The sequence below is a fragment of the Antedon mediterranea genome, chromosome 1 (assembly GCF_964355755.1).
Source record: "Antedon mediterranea chromosome 1, ecAntMedi1.1, whole genome shotgun sequence".
In the NCBI taxonomy this organism is placed as follows: domain Eukaryota; kingdom Metazoa; phylum Echinodermata; class Crinoidea; order Comatulida; family Antedonidae; genus Antedon; species Antedon mediterranea.
In genome coordinates this window covers 24,383,432-24,402,739 of record NC_092670.1, presented here as the reverse complement: position 1 = coordinate 24,402,739, position 19,308 = coordinate 24,383,432, and the positions used below count along the sequence as shown (strand labels likewise).

The 19,308-nt window shown below is 32.4% G+C and overlaps 1 long non-coding RNA gene, 2 other non-coding genes and 1 pseudogene across 3 annotated transcripts; all 4 read left to right on the top strand.

Annotated features, from left to right (window-relative positions):
* Positions 1–4,412: 4,412 nt before the first annotated feature.
* Positions 4,413–6,556, top strand: LOC140048481 (uncharacterized). Its single transcript, XR_011845075.1, has 3 exons — positions 4,413–4,462; positions 5,020–5,091; positions 6,510–6,556. It is a non-coding gene; the product is annotated as an uncharacterized lncRNA (long non-coding RNA).
* LOC140063713 (5S ribosomal RNA) lies at positions 5,572–5,689 on the top strand (annotated as a pseudogene).
* Positions 6,557–18,737: 12,181 nt separating the features above from the next.
* Trnat-ugu (transfer RNA threonine (anticodon UGU)) lies at positions 18,738–18,809 on the top strand. The gene has a single exon. It is a non-coding gene; the product is annotated as a tRNA-Thr (tRNA).
* Positions 18,810–19,104: 295 nt separating this feature from the next.
* On the top strand, positions 19,105–19,176 carry Trnat-ugu (transfer RNA threonine (anticodon UGU)). Its single transcript has one exon. It is a non-coding gene; the product is annotated as a tRNA-Thr (tRNA).
* Positions 19,177–19,308: the final 132 nt, after the last annotated feature.

Sequence of the window (19,308 nt, the reverse complement as noted above, 5' to 3'; positions counted from 1 at the left end):
GTTACTATCGCCAGCTAATGTAGAAAATGTTATATTTTACAAATAATGTCTAAATCATGTGCAAATGCATCGATCCTTACTTAGCTATCAGTCTTTCCACCTCTTGTAAGCAACCAACATTCTAAAACGACCACACATTGTAAGCTGCCATCTCTGTTAAGAGACCGCTTCTCATAATCGACCACCTCTCGTAAGGGATCACCTCCTCTCATAAGGAACCGCTTCCCATAATCGACCACCTCTCGTATGCGACCACTTCTCAACGACCACACCTCTCGTAAATGACCACCCCTTTTAAGGGACCACGACCTCTTTCTCTCTATTAAAGGACCGCTTCTCATAATCGACTATCTCCCGTCACAACGACCTCTGGTAAGTGGCCACCTCTATTGAACGTCCACCGTTTCTGTTAAGGGACCACTTCTTATAATCGACCACCTCTCGTAAGTGATCACCAACTCTCATAAGGAACCGCTTTTCATAATCGACCACCTCTTCGTTAGCGACTACCTCTCTTAACGACCCCACCTCTCGTAAGTGACCACCTCTTTTAAGGAACCACGACCTCTTTCTCGCTATTAAGAACCGTTTCTCATAATCTACTATCTCCCGTCACAACAACCTCTGGTAAGTGATCACCTCTATTAAACGTCCACCGTTTCTGTTAAGGGGCCACTTCTTATAATCGACCACCTCTCGTAAGTGATCACCTCTTTTAAGAGACCACGACCTCTTTCTCTCTATTAAAGAACCGCTTCTCATAATCGACTATCTCCCGTCACAACGACCTCTGGTAAGTGACCACCTCTATTGAACGACCACCGTCTCTTTTAAGGGACCATTTATCGTAATCGACCACCTCTCGGAAGTGATCACCTCCCCTCATAAGGGACTGCTTTTCATAATCGACCTCCTCTTGTAAGCGACTATCTCTCTTAACGACAACACCTCCCGTAAGTGACCACTCTTTTAAATTACCACCCTCCCTAATTGTGAGCTTAACTATAAGTCCTATTTTTCCAGCAAGTAGGCCTACTTCTTAAGTATATCTTAGATGACTGTCATTGATTAATTGTTTTATGATGAAAAGGGTACAGGGGTTAAATACACTTTGTTCTTTTGGGGAATTAATTGGTTCTAATATTCTACAATGAATATTTTTTAGGGTAAGTGTAACTCTAGCCTATATTGGTCAAGTTGGTTTAAAGGTGAATTTTATAACAGTGCAATTCAATTTTATATTGGCCTTTCAAGTCACCTATAATTGCACACTTTTGATTTTTTTTATTAATTGAAATGAAATAAAAAAAAATCAAAATGGCAAACGAATTCTGAAAACACACAGAGACACACTGTCAGTTTATGGCCCTTGCGAGTGGTAATTAAGAAACGAAACGAAACGAGAGGCAGTGGTCCCTTAAAGGAGGTGGTCGCTTCCGAGAGATAGTGGTCGTTAGGAGAGGTGGTCGGTTATGAGAATCGGTCGCTTATGAGAGACGGTGGTCGTTCCATAGAGGTGGTAAATACTAAAATCGATAAATACATTTAAAGGACCCAAAATATGGAATACTTTACCAGAAGAACTCAAAATTATTAATTTTATATCTTGTTTTAAGTCCAAATTACATGAATACCTTGTTTCTACTATTATTGTTTAAGTTAATAATATATCTGTCTTAAGTTAAATTACAACTGCATTCGTTTAAGTTAAATGCCTTTTTTGTTCATGATCATGTTTCTTACCTTACCTTACTTAAATATGTTGCCCGGACCCCACATTTTAAAGCTTAGCTTCCAGTGGGGTACCCATTTTCTCATTTTTTATTTATTATTTTAGAAAATGTTAACTGTATTTTGTTTTTATTTGAGAAATAAATTATTATTGATTGATTGATTGAAAAAAGAGTCCTCACTGACGATTCTGAGAAGCGGGCCTTTAATAGAGAGAAATAGGTCGTGGTCCCTTAAAAGAGGTGGTCACTTTACGAGAGGTGTGGTCGTTAAGAGAGGTGGTCGCTTACGAGAGGTGGTTGATTATGAGAAGTGGTCCCTTATGAGAGGAGGTGATCCCTTACGAGAGGTGGTCGATTATGAGATTGATTGATTGATTGATTGAAAAAAGAGTCCTCACTGACGATTCTGAGAAGCGGGCCTTTAATAGAGAGAAATAGGTCGTGGTCCCTTAAAAGAGGTGGTCACTTTACGAGAGGTGAGGTCGTTAAGAGAGGTGGTCGCTTACGAGAGGTGGTTGATTATGAGAAGTGGTCCCTTATGAGAGGAGGTGATCCTTTTCGAGAGGTGGTCGATTATGAGAAGCGGTTCCTTAACAGAGATGGTAGCTTACAATGTGTGGTCGTTTTAGAAAGTTGGTCGTGAATACAAAATTATTGAAAAAACTCAATACAATGTATATAAATACATTAACATTAATTCGATAAAATTTGTTTGGGTCTAGCAATAAATTTCATTTGAATTGATCGTTTTCACATTTGTGGGCGCTGTTTTCACATTTGTGGGTGATGCGTTTTTACATTTGTGGTTGTTTTCACATTTGAGGGTGATACATTTTAACATTTGTGGTTGTTTTCACGTTTGTGGGTGATGCGTTTTCACATTCGTGGTTGTTTTCACATTTGTGGGTTCAACAAGTCCACCTAATATTTGATATCTCTGAAAGAACTGCAGGCCTAGCAATAAATAGAAATGTTCAATGTTTCCTAACTAACTTACCTTTCCTATAAATAAAATCATAAGTATACTAAAGTTAGCATATTATATTATATGAAACCGCGCCTTTTTTGACCAATTTTGTTTCTGGTTTTTGACAGCTTTGAAAAAATGTGAGTATATTTATGTTCTTGATTAAGTTAAATATTTGTTACATTGACTTAGTGTCAAAGTGTTGAATATAGGCCCAGTCAATTTAGCATGCTTACTGGGTATTGTGTTTATACTTTGAAGGGATTTGTCTGAGAACGAAATTAGTGCATTGCCAGCAAATGTTTTTTCTGGTTTGACATCTCTGAAAGTACTGTGAGTATTTTTATTTCTATACTTGCCTCAAGTCTCTATTGTCTGTTTTATGTTGTTGTCCACCAGTCGTTTTGACTTACAGTATTTACATTTAAAAACAGACGCTAACGTAGACTAATGTTATCGATTTACAGCGACATACAAATCATTAAAAATAATAATGAAGTCATCATCATTAATAGAACAATTTATATTTTTATTTTGAAAAGTGTTCAATATAGTAAAACCGCGATTTTTTTTTACCAATTTTGTTTCTGGTTTGACATCATTGAAGAAATGTGAGTACATTTCTTGATTAAGTTTAAATTGTTGTTATAAGAGGGATTTGTATAAGAACGAAATTAGTGCATTACCATACAATATTTTTTCTGATTTGACATCTCTGGAAGAACTGTAAGTGTTTCTATTTTCTTAATTACGTTTAATTTTGGTTATAATGCTAAATGAAAAATGTTCAATTTATACAATTTTACATGTTAACCGTGTTTACTTTGAAGGAATCTGTTTGATAACCAAATAAGTAGTATTAACATTTAAAACAGAATCAAACGTTAGATTATTGCTATCGATGTACAGCGACATACAAATCATTAAAACAATCATCAACCTAAATAGAACAATTTATACTTTTATTTTGAAAAGTGTTCAATAATTATATTGAATTTAGCATGTTTATTGTGTATTATGCTTACTTTGAAGGAATTTGTTTGATAACCAAATTAGTACATTACCAGCAAATGTTTTTTCTGGTTTGACATCTCTGAAAATACTGTAAGTATTTTTATTTCTATACTTGCCTCAAGTCTCTATTGTTTGTTCTATGTTGTGGTCCACCAGTCAGCCTTTGACTTACAGTATTCACATTTAAAAACAGACGCCAACGTAGACTAATGTTATCGATGTACAACGACATACAAATCATTAAAACAATCATCATCCTAAATAGAACAATTTATACTTTTATTTTGAAAAGTGTTCAATAATTATATTGAATTTAGCATGTTTACTGTGTATTATGCTTACTTTGAAGGAATTTGTTTGATAACCAAATTAGTACATTACCAGCAAATGTTTTTTCTGGTTTAACATCTCTGAAAATACTGTAAGTATTTTTATTTATATACTTGCCTCAAGTCTCTATTGTTTGTTCTATGTTGTTGTCCACCAGTCAGCCTTTGACTTACAGTATTTATATTTAAAAACAGACGCCAACGTAGACTAATGTTATCGATGTACAACGAAATACAAATCATTAAAACAATCATCATCCTAAATAGAACAATTTATACCTTTATTTTGAAAATTGTTCAATATAGTAAATTTAGCATGTTTACTGTGTTTTATGCTTACTTTGAAGGAATTTGTTTGATAACCAAATTAGTACATTACCAGCAAATGTTTTTTCTGGTTTGACATCTCTGAAAGAACTGTGAGTATTTTTATTTCTATACCTGCCTCAAGTCTCTATTGTCTGTTTTATGTTGTTGTCCACCAGTCGTTTTGACTTATAGTATTTACATTTAAAAACAGACGCTAACGTAGACTAATTTTATGAGTATTTTTATTCTATAGTTGCCTTAAGTCTCTAGTTTTGTTTGTAGACCTAAACTATTTCAGCTCTCATATTATACGTATGGAACGCTATGTCTATCTTTTTACCAGTATTAAGTCGCAATGCCGTCTAGAACCTAGAGTAATTTATTTCCTATATCTACTTCTAATTGTTGGTAGACAATTTCACATGTTGAAGGTATTTAAATCAGTTAGTAATATTTTGAATAATATAATTAGAGTTTTATAACAAACTCAACTTAAAGCCATATAGGTCTAATAATACAATTGACATTTAATAGCACATTTGTTTTACAATTTATTTCATTGAAGACGTTTGTTCACTAACCAAGTACGGACAAACCCTAAAGCCATAATATGCCTAATAATACAATTGTCCTCATATTATTTTTTTAACAATTTATTTCTTTGAAGGAAATTGTACAATAACCAAATAAGTACATTGACAGCCAAGACGTTTGATGATTTGACATCATTACAAAAATTGTAGGTACTTTTTTTATAATAACTTGTCCGAAGTCTAGTTTTGTCTTTTTTTATGTATTTGTCCACCAGTCGGCGTTTGACTTGACTTGACTGACTTGAATTATGGCGAGTGGAGTCCTCGAACCACCATGGCGCTCCAAAGTTTCTTGTCTGTCATAGCTGTTTCCACTTCTGCTCCCTCCAAGCCAGTATCCATCCTTAGAACGTCTGTATACGAAAGAGGTTGTCTGCCTGGTTTTCTTTTCCCATGTCTTGGTTTCCAGACTACTAGTTCTGACACAGGCTCTTGCTTACTTCTGAAGCAGTGGCCAGCAAATCGGTTCCTTCTCTCTCTGATTTGTTGAGAGAGATTTGGTGATTTTGATCACCGTAGAGCTCCTTGTTGGTTTTGTGCTCACTCCAATGTATGTTGAAAACTGTTCGCAGCATCCTTCTTGTAGAACAGCCATCCAGGCTCTTTTCAATCTTTTCAGTCGGCGTTTATACGGCTTTACCACGTTGAAACACCGGTTCTCGTCAGATCACCGAAGTTAAGCAACGTCGGGCCTAGTTAGAGCTTGGATGGGAGACCATCTGGGAATGTCGGGTGCTGTATGGAGCTGGGGTCCCGTTAGGCATTTGAAATCAGCATTGCTGACTCTTATGGCAGCCCCTGCATCTAGTATCCTCTAGTTTCCTCTGGTCAAGGTCGGCACTGGACGAGAGAAGCCCTAGATCAATGTTAGGACCAATCAAGTTGCTCCAGTCCTGGCTTTGTTTGTATCAAACCTGTTAGTGGCGGAAATTATCGCTATTGGTTTCTATTGAATAAGATAAAAAAATAAAAAAATAAAATAGGTGTTTCAGTACACGTATGAAACGCCATGTGTGCTAAAATATTTATATTTTTATCAATATTAAGTTGAAATAGCGTCTAGAACTAAGACTAATGTCTTTCCTATATATTTACGTTAACTTCTTTATTAGTGTATTATGCTAATTAAAAAGTTTTCAATAAATAGCATGTTTACTGTGTATTAAGGTTTTATAGTTTTAAACAGGACCATGTTGAAAACTTATTTCTGAATTAGGTTATTTTATCCAGTGTATAAATATGTTTGAAATTAAAAAAAGATCAATGGCGTGACAATAGAGGGAACAGAAAGACAGAAAGAATAAACACTTAAAGTCATTTAAAGAGTAATACATTTGTCATGTTAATTATTATAATTAGACGTTTATTTAAATAAATATTGTAATACTGATTTGTTTCCTTTCATGTAAAATCAAGAATAATGTATTTTGTGTAAAATAGGTATAATACTGAATAAAGTTAAATCAGTATTATACGGTAAATTTTTTATTAGTGTATAATGCAAATTAAAAAGTTTTCAATAGAGTAAATAGCATGTTTACTGTGTATTATGTTTACTTTGAAGGTATTTGTACTCAAACCAAATTAGTACATTACCAGACGATGTTTTTTCTGATTTGACATCTCTGAAAGAACTGTAAGTGTTCTATTTTTATAACTACGTTAAATTGCTTTTATAATGCTAATTGACTAACATTATAACTAGTTTAATGACTATTATGCCCTAACGTGTTTAATGTATAAATGCATAAATGGTATTGCACCTCCTGGCTTGTGTAAATATTGAAATGCTTTATGACAGACATCTATTCAACACCCAACTATATTATATTATTTGAATAATCAAAATATCTGCATTACTTTCAATAGTTCGCGCTCTAGGCCTAAGTATTGTAAATGCAAATGCCTGGAATAAAATACTTGTAATAATTCAAAAATGTGCTTCCATTCAAATGTGTAAATTTTATTATAAAAATAATTTTCATATTCTTTTTTTTATATATATTTTGTCATTGTTCTGTAGTTTAGTTAAGGTTTTATAGTTTTAAACAGGACCATGTTGAAAACTTATTTTTGAATTAGGATATTTTATCCAGTGTATAAATGTGTTTGAAATAAAAAAAGATGTTAACTTAAAGTCATTTAAAGAATAATAAAGTTGTCATGTTAAATATTATAATTAGACGTTTATTTAAGTAAATATTGTAATACTGATTTGTTTCCTTCATGTAAAATCAAGAATAATTTATTTTGTGTAAAATAGGTATAACACTGAAACAAAGTTAAATCAGTAATTATATAAATAATATAAATATGGTTTCATAGAGACAAAAAAGCCATATTATGCCTAAGAATACAATTGCCATCATTTTATTTTGTTTACAATTTATTTCTTTGAAGGCATTTGAACGATAATCAAATACGTACACTGTCAGCCAAGACGTTTAATGATTTGTCGGCATTGGAAAAACTGTAGGTACTTTTTATAATTACTATAATATACAATTTTTTATAGAATGTTTTAGAATTAATAGGACTTCATGTTTTGTTTCGACGTCTAATTAAAATATTTTATAATAATCTATCATTATGCATTTTTCAAAATATATAAATGAAATACACACATTAATAGTTAATACACATAAATATTGAATCAATTTAAGTAGCCCTAATGCATTTGTAATTTGATAACATAGAAACTCGTATTAAAAGCGTTTTTGTGCATCCTTTAAAAAATATAGAATATCTATGATTCAAGTATTATTTTGTTATGTAACATTGATGAATTTTTTTAATTGAATCATCTTAATTCCACTATAGGCCTATCATTGACATTATGAAATTGCCATTTAAAATCATTCTTTTTATTTCAACAGTTATTTACATAAAAACAACATAACTACTATAGATTATGGTGCATTTGCTTGTTTTGCTTCATCGATTTTAATTTTGTAAGTTTTGAACATTTTACGTTTTAACAATTATACGTATTTCAAATATAAACAATTTAAGATGAATCAAAGTTTGCTTTAAAGTACTGCTTCTAAGAAGTATTTTAATCAAAGGAAGAACTAGTTTGCCTAACAATCATATCATTTATTTAAACATTAAGTTGTTTTTGTAAACATGGCGTTACGCCCGTATTCTTAAACCGGACTTTAGTCGTAGTTCAAGCTAAAACTAAAAAAATGACGTCATTTTAATTCATAAACCGAACTTCAACTAAATCGCCGACTAATTCAGGCCAACCTCGACTAAATCGAGACGGATTTTGATCGATTTTATTAGTCTTGGAGGGGGCAGGCTAAATGGTCGACTAAATGGTTTTTAAACGATGTTTATGAAAAACGTAACAGTAATTTAGTTGTTATATTGGTCAGATATTGAAGAATAAAGTATCTATTTTTATATTAGCTTAATTAAATATACATTGGTATAAGTTATAATAATGAAAATCATCTTTATTTACAACCGTATACAAATTACAAATTTTCTTCGCGCAAGTCCGACTTGAACTACGTTACGCCATTAGCGACAATGGCAGATGCGGAAATTCACGACGCGATGGAATGTTTAGGGGGCCTAGCACTTTCTTGTCACGCTATGAAGTGCGTGGTTCGTCGCGATCATACTTTTTTGGGGGCCTAGAAAATATAAAAGTTACCGTACCGCCATGGTTCCTAAATATAGTTTGAAGATTTTGTTTGTTGTTAATCAAATATACTTCACTGTTAAATTAATACTGATCTTGTTCTAATAATTAACGATTAAAATTATTTTTCATGTATATAGTCCTGATGCGTAAAAAGTGTTGTAAGAAAATGGAAAGTGATATCAATGCGCAAAATTTCGTCTGCTCCTCAAATACTCTCTTGTCATTGGCCAATGTATAGCCTTTGTTACCCAGACGTGTGCAACTCGACCTAAAGCTCGACTTCATTAAGTCGAACTGCAAACTTCGACTACTTCGTTTTTTAATCGAATTTGAAGTAATAGCTCGAACTACGACTTTTTCAAGTCGAACTTCGAACTACGACTAAAGTCCGGTTTAAGAATACAGGCGTTAATATTTAATTAATTGTTATACCTTTATTATTAGTATTTTCATTTTATAACGGAAACGCGTTCACAATTATGATTGTGTTTTTCCAGGAAATATAATACAAAATCACAACTATCAAAATGATTCACAAAAGGAATAGATTAAATAACTAACCAACTCATTAAAAACTTAATTTAAATACAAATATTGTACATTAAACAAACAAAAAACGGATACTGGAACGTTTTATGGCGAATCCGATCTTGTATCAATGAAATAGGACTTTGTAACCGAAAGAGACAATATGCGCATCTGTGTGCATGGGACCAACGACTAAACGTATCAAGCAAAAATTAACCTACCAACCAACAATATAACTATTATTCATTGCGCAATCTCTGGCCGAATCATTTGTTAACATCATTGTGCTTTTAACGGGTTGTTTATATTAATATTTTTCAGAAACTTGACGGACAACAAATTACAGAATTACAGAGATAGAACCTTTGAAGAACTAAAGACCTTAACAGAACTGTGAGTATTGAAAGGACCTGAATACCCATACATTTACAAATATTGTTTTATTTCTGTTCAAGCACCTACTACATTTAGTTTTTTGAAACTGTACACGCATTCACATTTTATGACCTTTAATTAAAAGAATACAGTCAACTGTCTCAATACGGCACTCTCTGAAAACCAGAAACTCTTGAAATTCAAATATTCTAAAATTCATTTTTACCATTAAAAACACATTCCGAATACCATACTTTCTGGGAAACCAGTTCAGTATTGGGAGAGTTGACATACCAATAATTTTTGCAAAACTGTATTATTCTCTTTAATGCTAAGATATTCGATGCCATCTTCTACGCTGATTTCAATCCGTACAAAAGTAGTTGCTAAATATAACTGTTCTGCAACTGAAAAATATATGAGGCAGGTTAGATGTACAAAATGACATTACTTTACAACTATGGTTTTTTTGTGTTAATTATTTCAGATATTCAGATTTGTTTAGTCTGTGTTGTCTCGTGGGTCACATTGATGTCTGCGAACCAACAGATGCCTTTGCTTCTTGTGCAGACTTACTAAAACGAGAAGTGTTAAGAGTATTGATGTTGGTTATTGGTGTTTTATCTGTCATTGGTAATGTAGTTGTAATCGTATCACGACGGTTTAACAAGAATAATGATAGTAATGTTAATAAGGTGCAAACCATGCTCATCACTAATCTGGCTGTGTCTGATTTGCTGATGGCAGTTTATCTGATCATCATAGCGAGTGCAGATATACACTACAGAGGACGGTATGCGATAGTTGCGATATATTGGAAAAGCAGTTTTCTTTGTAGCTTTGCGGGTGCTATTTCTACTCTCTCCGGTCAATGTTCTGTAACTACATTGATGATATTGAGCATTGACCGTGCAGTTAACATCGTGAACCCTTTCACTACAAAACGGCTGAACAGTACAAAGTGTAAAAATATTATCGGTATTAGTTGGTTAGTTTGGATTGTTCTCAGTTTTCTTCCACTTGTAAACAGATTAGACTTTATTAATTTATCGTATTTTGGCGAAAACTACTATGGGAAACAGAGTGTTTGCCTTGCACTACCGCTAACAAAAAGTCGATGGCCAGGCTGGGAGTATGCTATTGTCATTTTTATTGGATTCAATGGTTTAGGTTTTATCGTGATCGCAACGAGTTATGTTGCAATTTTCTTCTCTGTTCAACGTTCAGGTGCAACGGTTAACAGACGACTGAGGAGAAAGGAACAGGTTAAAATGGCTAGAAAACTAGGATTAATAGTTTTCACCGATTTCAGTTGCTGGTTCCCTGTCATACTGATGGGGATTTGTTCAGAGACGGAAAGGTGGGACATTCCAGATGAAATATATGTTTGGGCGGCAACATTCATAATTCCTATCAACTCGTGCATTAATCCGTATCTGTACACTATCGTGCATATGTTTACTTGCAATTCCCGCAAACCAAACTTTCAACAAGAAATTAACATGACAAAAGTTGACATTTGATATGTATATGTTATGTAAATTTACAGATATGTGTACACAATTGTATATAAATTATGTTTACATGTAATTACGCAACATTGAATTTTGTGTAATATTCAATGTTGATATATTTTATATTGTTTTATTTATGTTGTAAATATCCATCACACAGTACTTTCCCAGTAAATGTGCTTGTTTTACTGTAGTTGTTCCTTTCCTAATTAGCGCCTACCTGTAAATATATTGTATACAATACTCTTATGCACAGATTTTATAATTTATTTAGATCATTTAATATTATATATCATTCTTTTTTTTTAATCATCATTTCAATCTATTTGTGTAATAATAGATATAATAATAAAAACTGCTTCATACTAATATAAACTACTGGTTTATAAACATTGTTGATGATTAGATTTTTTTATTTTTTTTTGAAAAATTATGAATCACTAGATGGTTTTTGAATACATAGTAATTTCTAGCGTAAAAAAAACTGGCGATTTCAAATGTAGGACTATAAAACTTTGTCGTTTACAGAAACAAATAAATAGACACAATGATTTATGTAGTACACCAAAATTAGCACCCTGGGAATTACTTCCGAAAGAGAAACAAAATGAGTCCACATTTTTTGATTTGGACTCATTTAAACAAACCCAATTTGTGTTTTGTATCTAACATTAGGGTTAAGGGTTGGGGATGAGGATGAGGATACGTACAAAGAGGAACAATTTTTTCATATATTCTTTATATTAAATTATTCTTTACTTTATAGTTCTTTATTATCCACTCAGTAAAGACAATTTTTTTAAAGACCTATAATTAATATACCACTAAATAGAGTAAAACAATTGCGATTTAATACTTCGTTAAAACTGTCACTGTCACAGTGTTTATTGAAATAAATTTAACAACCTATCGTATACAGATGATGCTTTTATCACCTTCTGCATCAGGTTTGCAACATTTAATTAAAATGTCTGAATGCTTTGCGGCCAAAAATGATATTGTTTACAATTCTAAGAAATCATCTTGTATGATAATCAGTCCTAAGTCATGGTGGATTCAATTGAAACCTATTATTACCATTAATGGTAAAACCTTAGAATATGTTGACTTGGTCATGTTATCTCCTTGGATTTATGTGATTTCGATATAAAGCGGCAATACAGATCTTTGTGTATCCGAGCCAACTCCTTGGTCAGTAAATTTAGTATGTGTTCTATCAATGTAAAATGTGTTTTATTTAGAACATATTGTGTAAATATGTATTGTGCTACATTATGGTGCAATTATAATCAGGGTACCTTGCGATCTCTCCAAGTATGTTACAATAATAATGGTTTAAGAATGTTGCTACAAAGGCCTCGACATTGCAATGCCATCCTTATTATGTTTACGGAATGTAGAATTCCTTCTTTCTATGAATTGTTAAGAAAATCAATATATGGCCTGATGGGTAGACTAAATGCAAGCGAAAATGTTTTAGTCTCAACGATTATAAGCAATGTCTTAGTTAAGTCGAAGATGCTCTCCAGGTGGAATGCCATCCTAGGATGAGTAGTAGTAGTCTTGTTTATTTCATTTCATTTATATGTACTTTTTACTTTCTATGGACCAGAGATTCCGAAATAAAAGATTGAATGAATAGTCGAAAAAATACATGTAACGATACACCTGTCTTCAACATTATGATGCTGTACTTGAGCTGTTCAACCGGTTTTCAGCCATTAAATACAATTATCGTAGGAGGAGATAGGAAAAGGCGAAGCATCCTCGTGTTATTGTATGCGGGTATTTTTCAAGATGGACATGCATTAAGGCCCATTTACACTAGGACGATAACGATCGACGATAAATAGACAAATGTGCATTTTTCATACATAAAACAAAAGAAATATAAAAAACTTTTCATTCTAGAACCATAGAATAACCTTCTATGCTTCCTTTGCTGAAAATGATATTTTCACACGTCCAATCAAATGACATCACGATTAGTAAGAGCAATAATATCGTGACAATACAATGATTTTATTGTTTTTATTTATCATGACGTCATTTGATTGGAATTTTTAAAATATTATTTTTATCAAAGACAGCATAAATGATTATCCTATAGTTCTAGAACGAAAACCTTTCTAATTTATTTTGTTTTATGTAAAAAAAATGCATGTTTATATATTTATCGTCCATCGTTATCGTCCAAGTGTAAATGGGCTTTATGACAGTGTATACCACGATCGGAAGACACCCCTATTTGGGGCAAATCGTTGAACCTAAATTCGTTTTAATTGTCAATAACTAATTATCTAACTCAATTTAATTAGTAAACAGGGTTACATCAATTAGTGGTTAAAATCAGTACCGAAAGTACGAACCAACTTTATATACCATCGATTAAAAATTCTAGAAATAAATTGCGATTTACCGAATTTTGCCCTTACGTAAATTTATATATAGATGCTAGTACGTAAATCCAGCACTCTCATTAACCCACTGTGAGAAGATTTCATATTTAAAATGATGACGTGTAATCAAATATTGAGAAAAGCAATTGAAGATGTATCATGTTTTGTGTAAATCGACACTAAATTTTAATTTTGTTATATTAATTACGTAAAGCATTTTATAGATTTACTATTTATGCACTTTCTTCAATGTATTATTGTTTAATGTAAAGAATTACATAAAATCCATTTAATCCATTCATCATTATTGCAGTAAGTTTACAGATATGGAATAGCCTGAAAAATTTTTAAACGCTAAATCCGTATTTAAAAGTTTTAATTTCAAATTATTGATAACATTTATATTTTACAATTATGGTGCAAGTAATTTTTTCTGAAATGTTTTTGATGTACTTGTTATCTTTTTATGGGATCTTGCATGTTACAAACAATTTGTTTTTCTTTCTTTCTTTAAACTGTTTTAATCATATGTATTGTTATTTACCATTATCGAAATTATTAAATATTCTTGAATGAATGAATTAAGCTTGATAGCCTGTTTTGTAGTTGCGATATAATGTAACGATTTGTAAAGTAGGCCTATTGGCATTTTTTTTCTTCTTTATCAAAATGGTATGATGAGATTCGTTATCACAGATTCGTTGGTGACTTGGTAAAGTCATGGAGAAATAAGGGGTTTCCCCATGATAAAGTTAACATTGTTTGACCGGCTACGAGCTAAGAACTGGAAACTTACAATATTCAATTCAAACATGACATGGGCCTATTTAGTCCAGTCCCTAAGGGGAGAAAAAGGGGTGGGATGTTACCAGACTGGATACAAATTTTTCAGTATAGCAGTTTGGTAGAGTATAGTGTGGAGATGCCAAAACAAAGTTACTGGAAATCTGATTTGACCTCTGTGACCTCTGACCTCAATTTGTATATTTTTCTATTATATAACTAAAAATCGCCATATCTTGACAACGCATGGACATTTTACATTAATTTTTTTGTCAAAATGCTTGGAAGATATATATTTATATTCGCTATAATGAAAAAAAATATTTAAAAATGGCCGCAAAGGCTTTATTTTTCAGTTTGACCTTTGACCTTGATTGCCTAATATCTCAATAACACGCAATGTCAGAGATTTGAGAATGTGCTCAAAATGTTAAGAAAATAAATCTAATATTTAGTCTAATAGAAACTTTTTTCAAAAAATTACCATAAATTAAGCTTTTTTGACCCTTGACCTCTAATGTTTGAATATGTCGATATCTCGGTAACTATTTGTCCTAAAAAGTTCAGTTTGGTGTCAAATTGTTCAAAATATACACATTTATACTTGCTCTAACAAAATATTTTGTCAGTATTCCTTTGGAAATGTCAATTTGAGCTATGACACATCGTTTTGCATATATTTAGCAATTAATAATCTATAAAAAAAGAGGGAAGGGGGTTGGGGTGGATGGAGAGACATTTTTTTACATGTTACACAAATGTTAAACTCTGTCTACACTATAAAACTTTATGCGACAAAAAAGTGTGATGTGCCCATATATGGACACGATGACATGATATCACTACCATATTTGGACACATCACACCTTTTTTGTTAAACTAGTTTATAGTGTAGACAAATATGTAAAAAAATATGTGTCTCTCCATCACCCCAACCACCTCTCCATCACCCCAACCACCTCTCCATCACCCCAACCACCTCCCCCTCTCTCGCATTTCCAATGCTACTGCATGCATCTATACACATCAAAATGGCCGGAATTGTACTGGAAATTTTTTAGCTACATTTGAAAATAAGTCCCAGAGGATGGGTGTATTGTAATGTTATCAAAATTATGGCAATTGTTTGTAATGGGAAAGTTTCAAAACTACATTTGAAATATTTGCTAATAATATCACATGCTATTACAGATATACTTATTTTCCCCTGACAAAGTAATTTTGACAAATATTTTTGTTGAATATGCAATTTTAATGTCACACATAATAGTTATTTACTATTTCACCAACAATTGGATTGAAAAAAAATTATATAGTGCATACCCAAAAAAAACTGTAATTCAAAGCAAAAAATAGGCTGGAAGTCAATGTGGTTTTGGTTAAATTAACTGTTTATTTTGTCTTTAAAGTGATATTTACTCTATTTTTTAGATTAGCCCTTTGATTAAACACCTCTTCAAATGCAGTGAAGATCTTAAGTGTCGCCTTGTCTTACTAATCTTCCTTAACTACTCTTTTAACGATCGTAATCAATATTTGTTGAGGTATAATATTTCCCTCTAATATGGTAATGCCTGTTTTATTAAGTCAAATGCTTTCTGATAATCTCTAAATCAAAGATTTGGTGATATTCATTTCCTTTTTATTTTAGTTGATTGACAAACTGTATAAGATGGTCCTACTGTATGAAGCCATATATATTAGTTTATGTACTTCTAGTCGGTCTCTGATTTTGTTTTTTGATTATTTGTGTACATGTGATAATGTTCGTTTGGTCGGTAATGGTTGATGTCAGTTTTGTCATGTTTTTGTGGTTAAAAGTACATCATTGCTTAATCTCTTCATTTCTTGTGGTTTCAAAGATGTTGTTGTATAGTGTTATGAGCTGGATGTGTTATTGCCTCATCAAGCTTCATCATCAGTGTTGGAGCTTTGTTTTCTTGCATTTGCCTTAAAGCCTCTTTCATTTTCTCTACAAGAATAGATGGTAATTTTTTTGACTGCTCACTGGTTCGTTTTCCCTTTATATTCCACTACACTATGTTCTTGAAAAGAAATCAGCTTTGTAATTAATTTGTCTTTGATCCTTTTCAGATTTCTAATATTTCAAACATATGTTTTTATTTTTCACTCTTTTCTTCGCTTTTTCCTCACTGTTTTCAACATTTCATTTGTTCAGCATACTTCAAGCAATGAATTGATAATTAGGTTATGTGTTTTATGAGTATCAAATCGCATTGGTTAATTCTTCTTTTCTCTTTATTTAAAAAAAAAATGTTATTCAACTTTAAGTTTATCTAATTTTATGTTGATATTAAGTGTTGCTCTTACGGTGTAGGCCTACCATGCAATGGAATTATATATTGAAATTAAATTAAACATTAAGTTTTAAGAAAATTGTAAAAGGTAAATTAAATAGGATATTGAATGTAGTCTGGTCCATTAAATCTATATTTTAGGTATATTATTATAAGTATGACACATGCACGCTTAACAGTATATTCTGATCATAACTCAAACTGGCATTTCCCGTTAAAATATGATAACATCTTCTATTAGAGCTAATATAAATGTTTACATTCTGAACAATTTGACACCAAATTGAACTTTTTATGAAATTTGGTTACAGAGATAGACATATTTAAACATTAAAGGTCAAAGGTCAGTAAATGACATTTCCTGTGAATTAGGAAGAACATGTTTAATTAGAGTATATATAAATATGTATGCTCTTAACAATTTGAAACAAATTTCAAGAAATTTTGACCAGTAGTTATTGAGATATAGTAAGCCGAGGTCAAAGGTCAAAACGTTGAGAAATTACATTTCCGGTCGTTTTTAAAAAAAAAGTTCTATTAGAGCGAATATAAATATGTACCCTCTGATCTATTTGACACCAATATCATTTCAATTGTCAAACCCGTTGCGGAGATATGGCTGTTTAAGATAGAAATATAAAAATTGAGGTCAGAGGTCACAGAGGTCAAATCAGATTTCCAGTAACTTTGTTTTGGTATCTCCATATCATGTTCTATCAACATGCAAAAGGGCACACTTGTATCCACTATGGTAACCTCATTTCCCCTTAGGGACCGGACTAATTTGTGTGACTATGTAACTGTACAGATCTATTAGAACGAAGCTGAACAATACAGCAGAAGAAATTGCCTGGTCATAAGGGGCGTGGAAGAGAAGCAGAGAGAAAGCAGGGGCGGATCTAGGATTTTGAAAAAGAGGAGGACGATATGGGAAAAATAATCGTCTAGGGGGAGGGGGGTCCGGGGGCATGCCCCCCGGGAATTTTTTTCTACACGCCCGGAAATAGCATCTGAGGCCAGTAGATTCTTGTCATATAATTATTTGAATATAGTGGGTTTTGTATAGACCATATTTAATATACGGAACTGTTTTTTTGCGCCTAAAGCCTCTTTTTCCGTCGCGAATTTTTACGTGATCGTTGGTTTCTTGGTTCTTTCGACGTTGCTGGGACACATGGACGTGAAGTTTTGAAAAGCCAAGGCCGGTCACGCGCAGCCGGGCCCGTGTCAAAATTGAAAAAGTTAGGGGTTTTGATGCTTCAACCCAGCCGGCCTAGGACATGTTTTCGCTGATATCTTAATCTAGTCTTTACACTAATTTAAAAGACAACATTAAATTAAATTGTTTTTATATTAAAACTTAGTTTTACTTACAAATGTTATTTTGAAATGTCAGACTTTAAAAGAGCACAAAAAACATCGTCGCGTTGTAAAAAATAAGAATTGTCACAAACAATGATGACGTAATTTATGAACTATTTGATTGGTCAGTCAGTTTTACCGATCGTAACGTTGAAGTTGAACTCTGTTCAACTTTAAACAAGAAATATTTCTTACAAAAAACGCTGCTCGCTTATTGACTTAACAGTTTTAAAGATATATTGTCCCTCTGAAAAATATTTTTTATTTCAAATTTGTTTTTGAATGTGTCATTTTATTGTCATATAATAGTTATTTTACCTTAAAAAATGTAATTAAAAGCAAAAATCTGTCAGACAATGTGGTTTTTGAGTTATAATTAAACGTTTCTTTTCTCTTTCTATAATGTGAATTTTGTTACAGAAGTGAATAACTTTGATATGAAACAGACTCAATTTATTTTATTTTATTGCTAAGGTCAAGTCTGGGGGTCACTTCATCACGCCTTAAGTGTGAAGTATCATATTACAAACAAAAACTTTCATGGACTGTTTTGATAATAATTCAATGATTATCTGACAGCGAAATACAGTATTATCATGGGACTCATAAATACCAGAAATGTAGCTGCTACCTATACATTATAGTGGAGTTTCCATTTTAACAAAAATGTCAAAGTGTAGTACTATAACTGCTGCTTGATTTCATCTAATTAATGAGTCATCTCGTGTGACGTAGCGGGCTAGAGCAGCAGCGTGAAAAAAATTGAAGATTTTAACGATTTCTAATGTAGATTTGTACCCCTTTTCCTGTAAAATCGTATGTAAATGGGTACATAATATCTGTGATAATACCATACATGGCTCTGTGGTCTAGTGGTATGATACTCGCCCTGTAAGCGAGAGGTTGCAGGTTCAAATCCCGCCAGAGACATTTTTTCATACAACTAAAAAATATGGAACTTTTGCCAATGAGCTATGCTCGACGCGATTATGAGATCATGTTCCGAATATGAGCACTGTTTCTATAATTTACAGTATGATTTATATATAATTTACACAGTGCTACGCAACATCATTGATTTACATATACAAAATATTATTTAAAAAACCGTTGCGAATTAAAGTTGGAATTTATTCTGACTTGTTAAGCCTCCACTGATTGTGAGGGCGTTTGTTGTATGAGAGAATGTATCTGGTGGGTGAAAATCTGTGATAATACCATACATGGCTCTGTGGTCTAGTGGTATGATACTCGCCCTGTAAGCGAGAGGTTGCAGGTTCAAATCCCGCCAGAGACATTTTTTCATACAACTAAAAAATATGGAACTTTTGCCAATGAGCTATGCTCGACGCGATTATGAGATCATGTTCCGAATATGAGCACTGTTTCTATAATTTACAGTATGATTATATATATATATATATATATA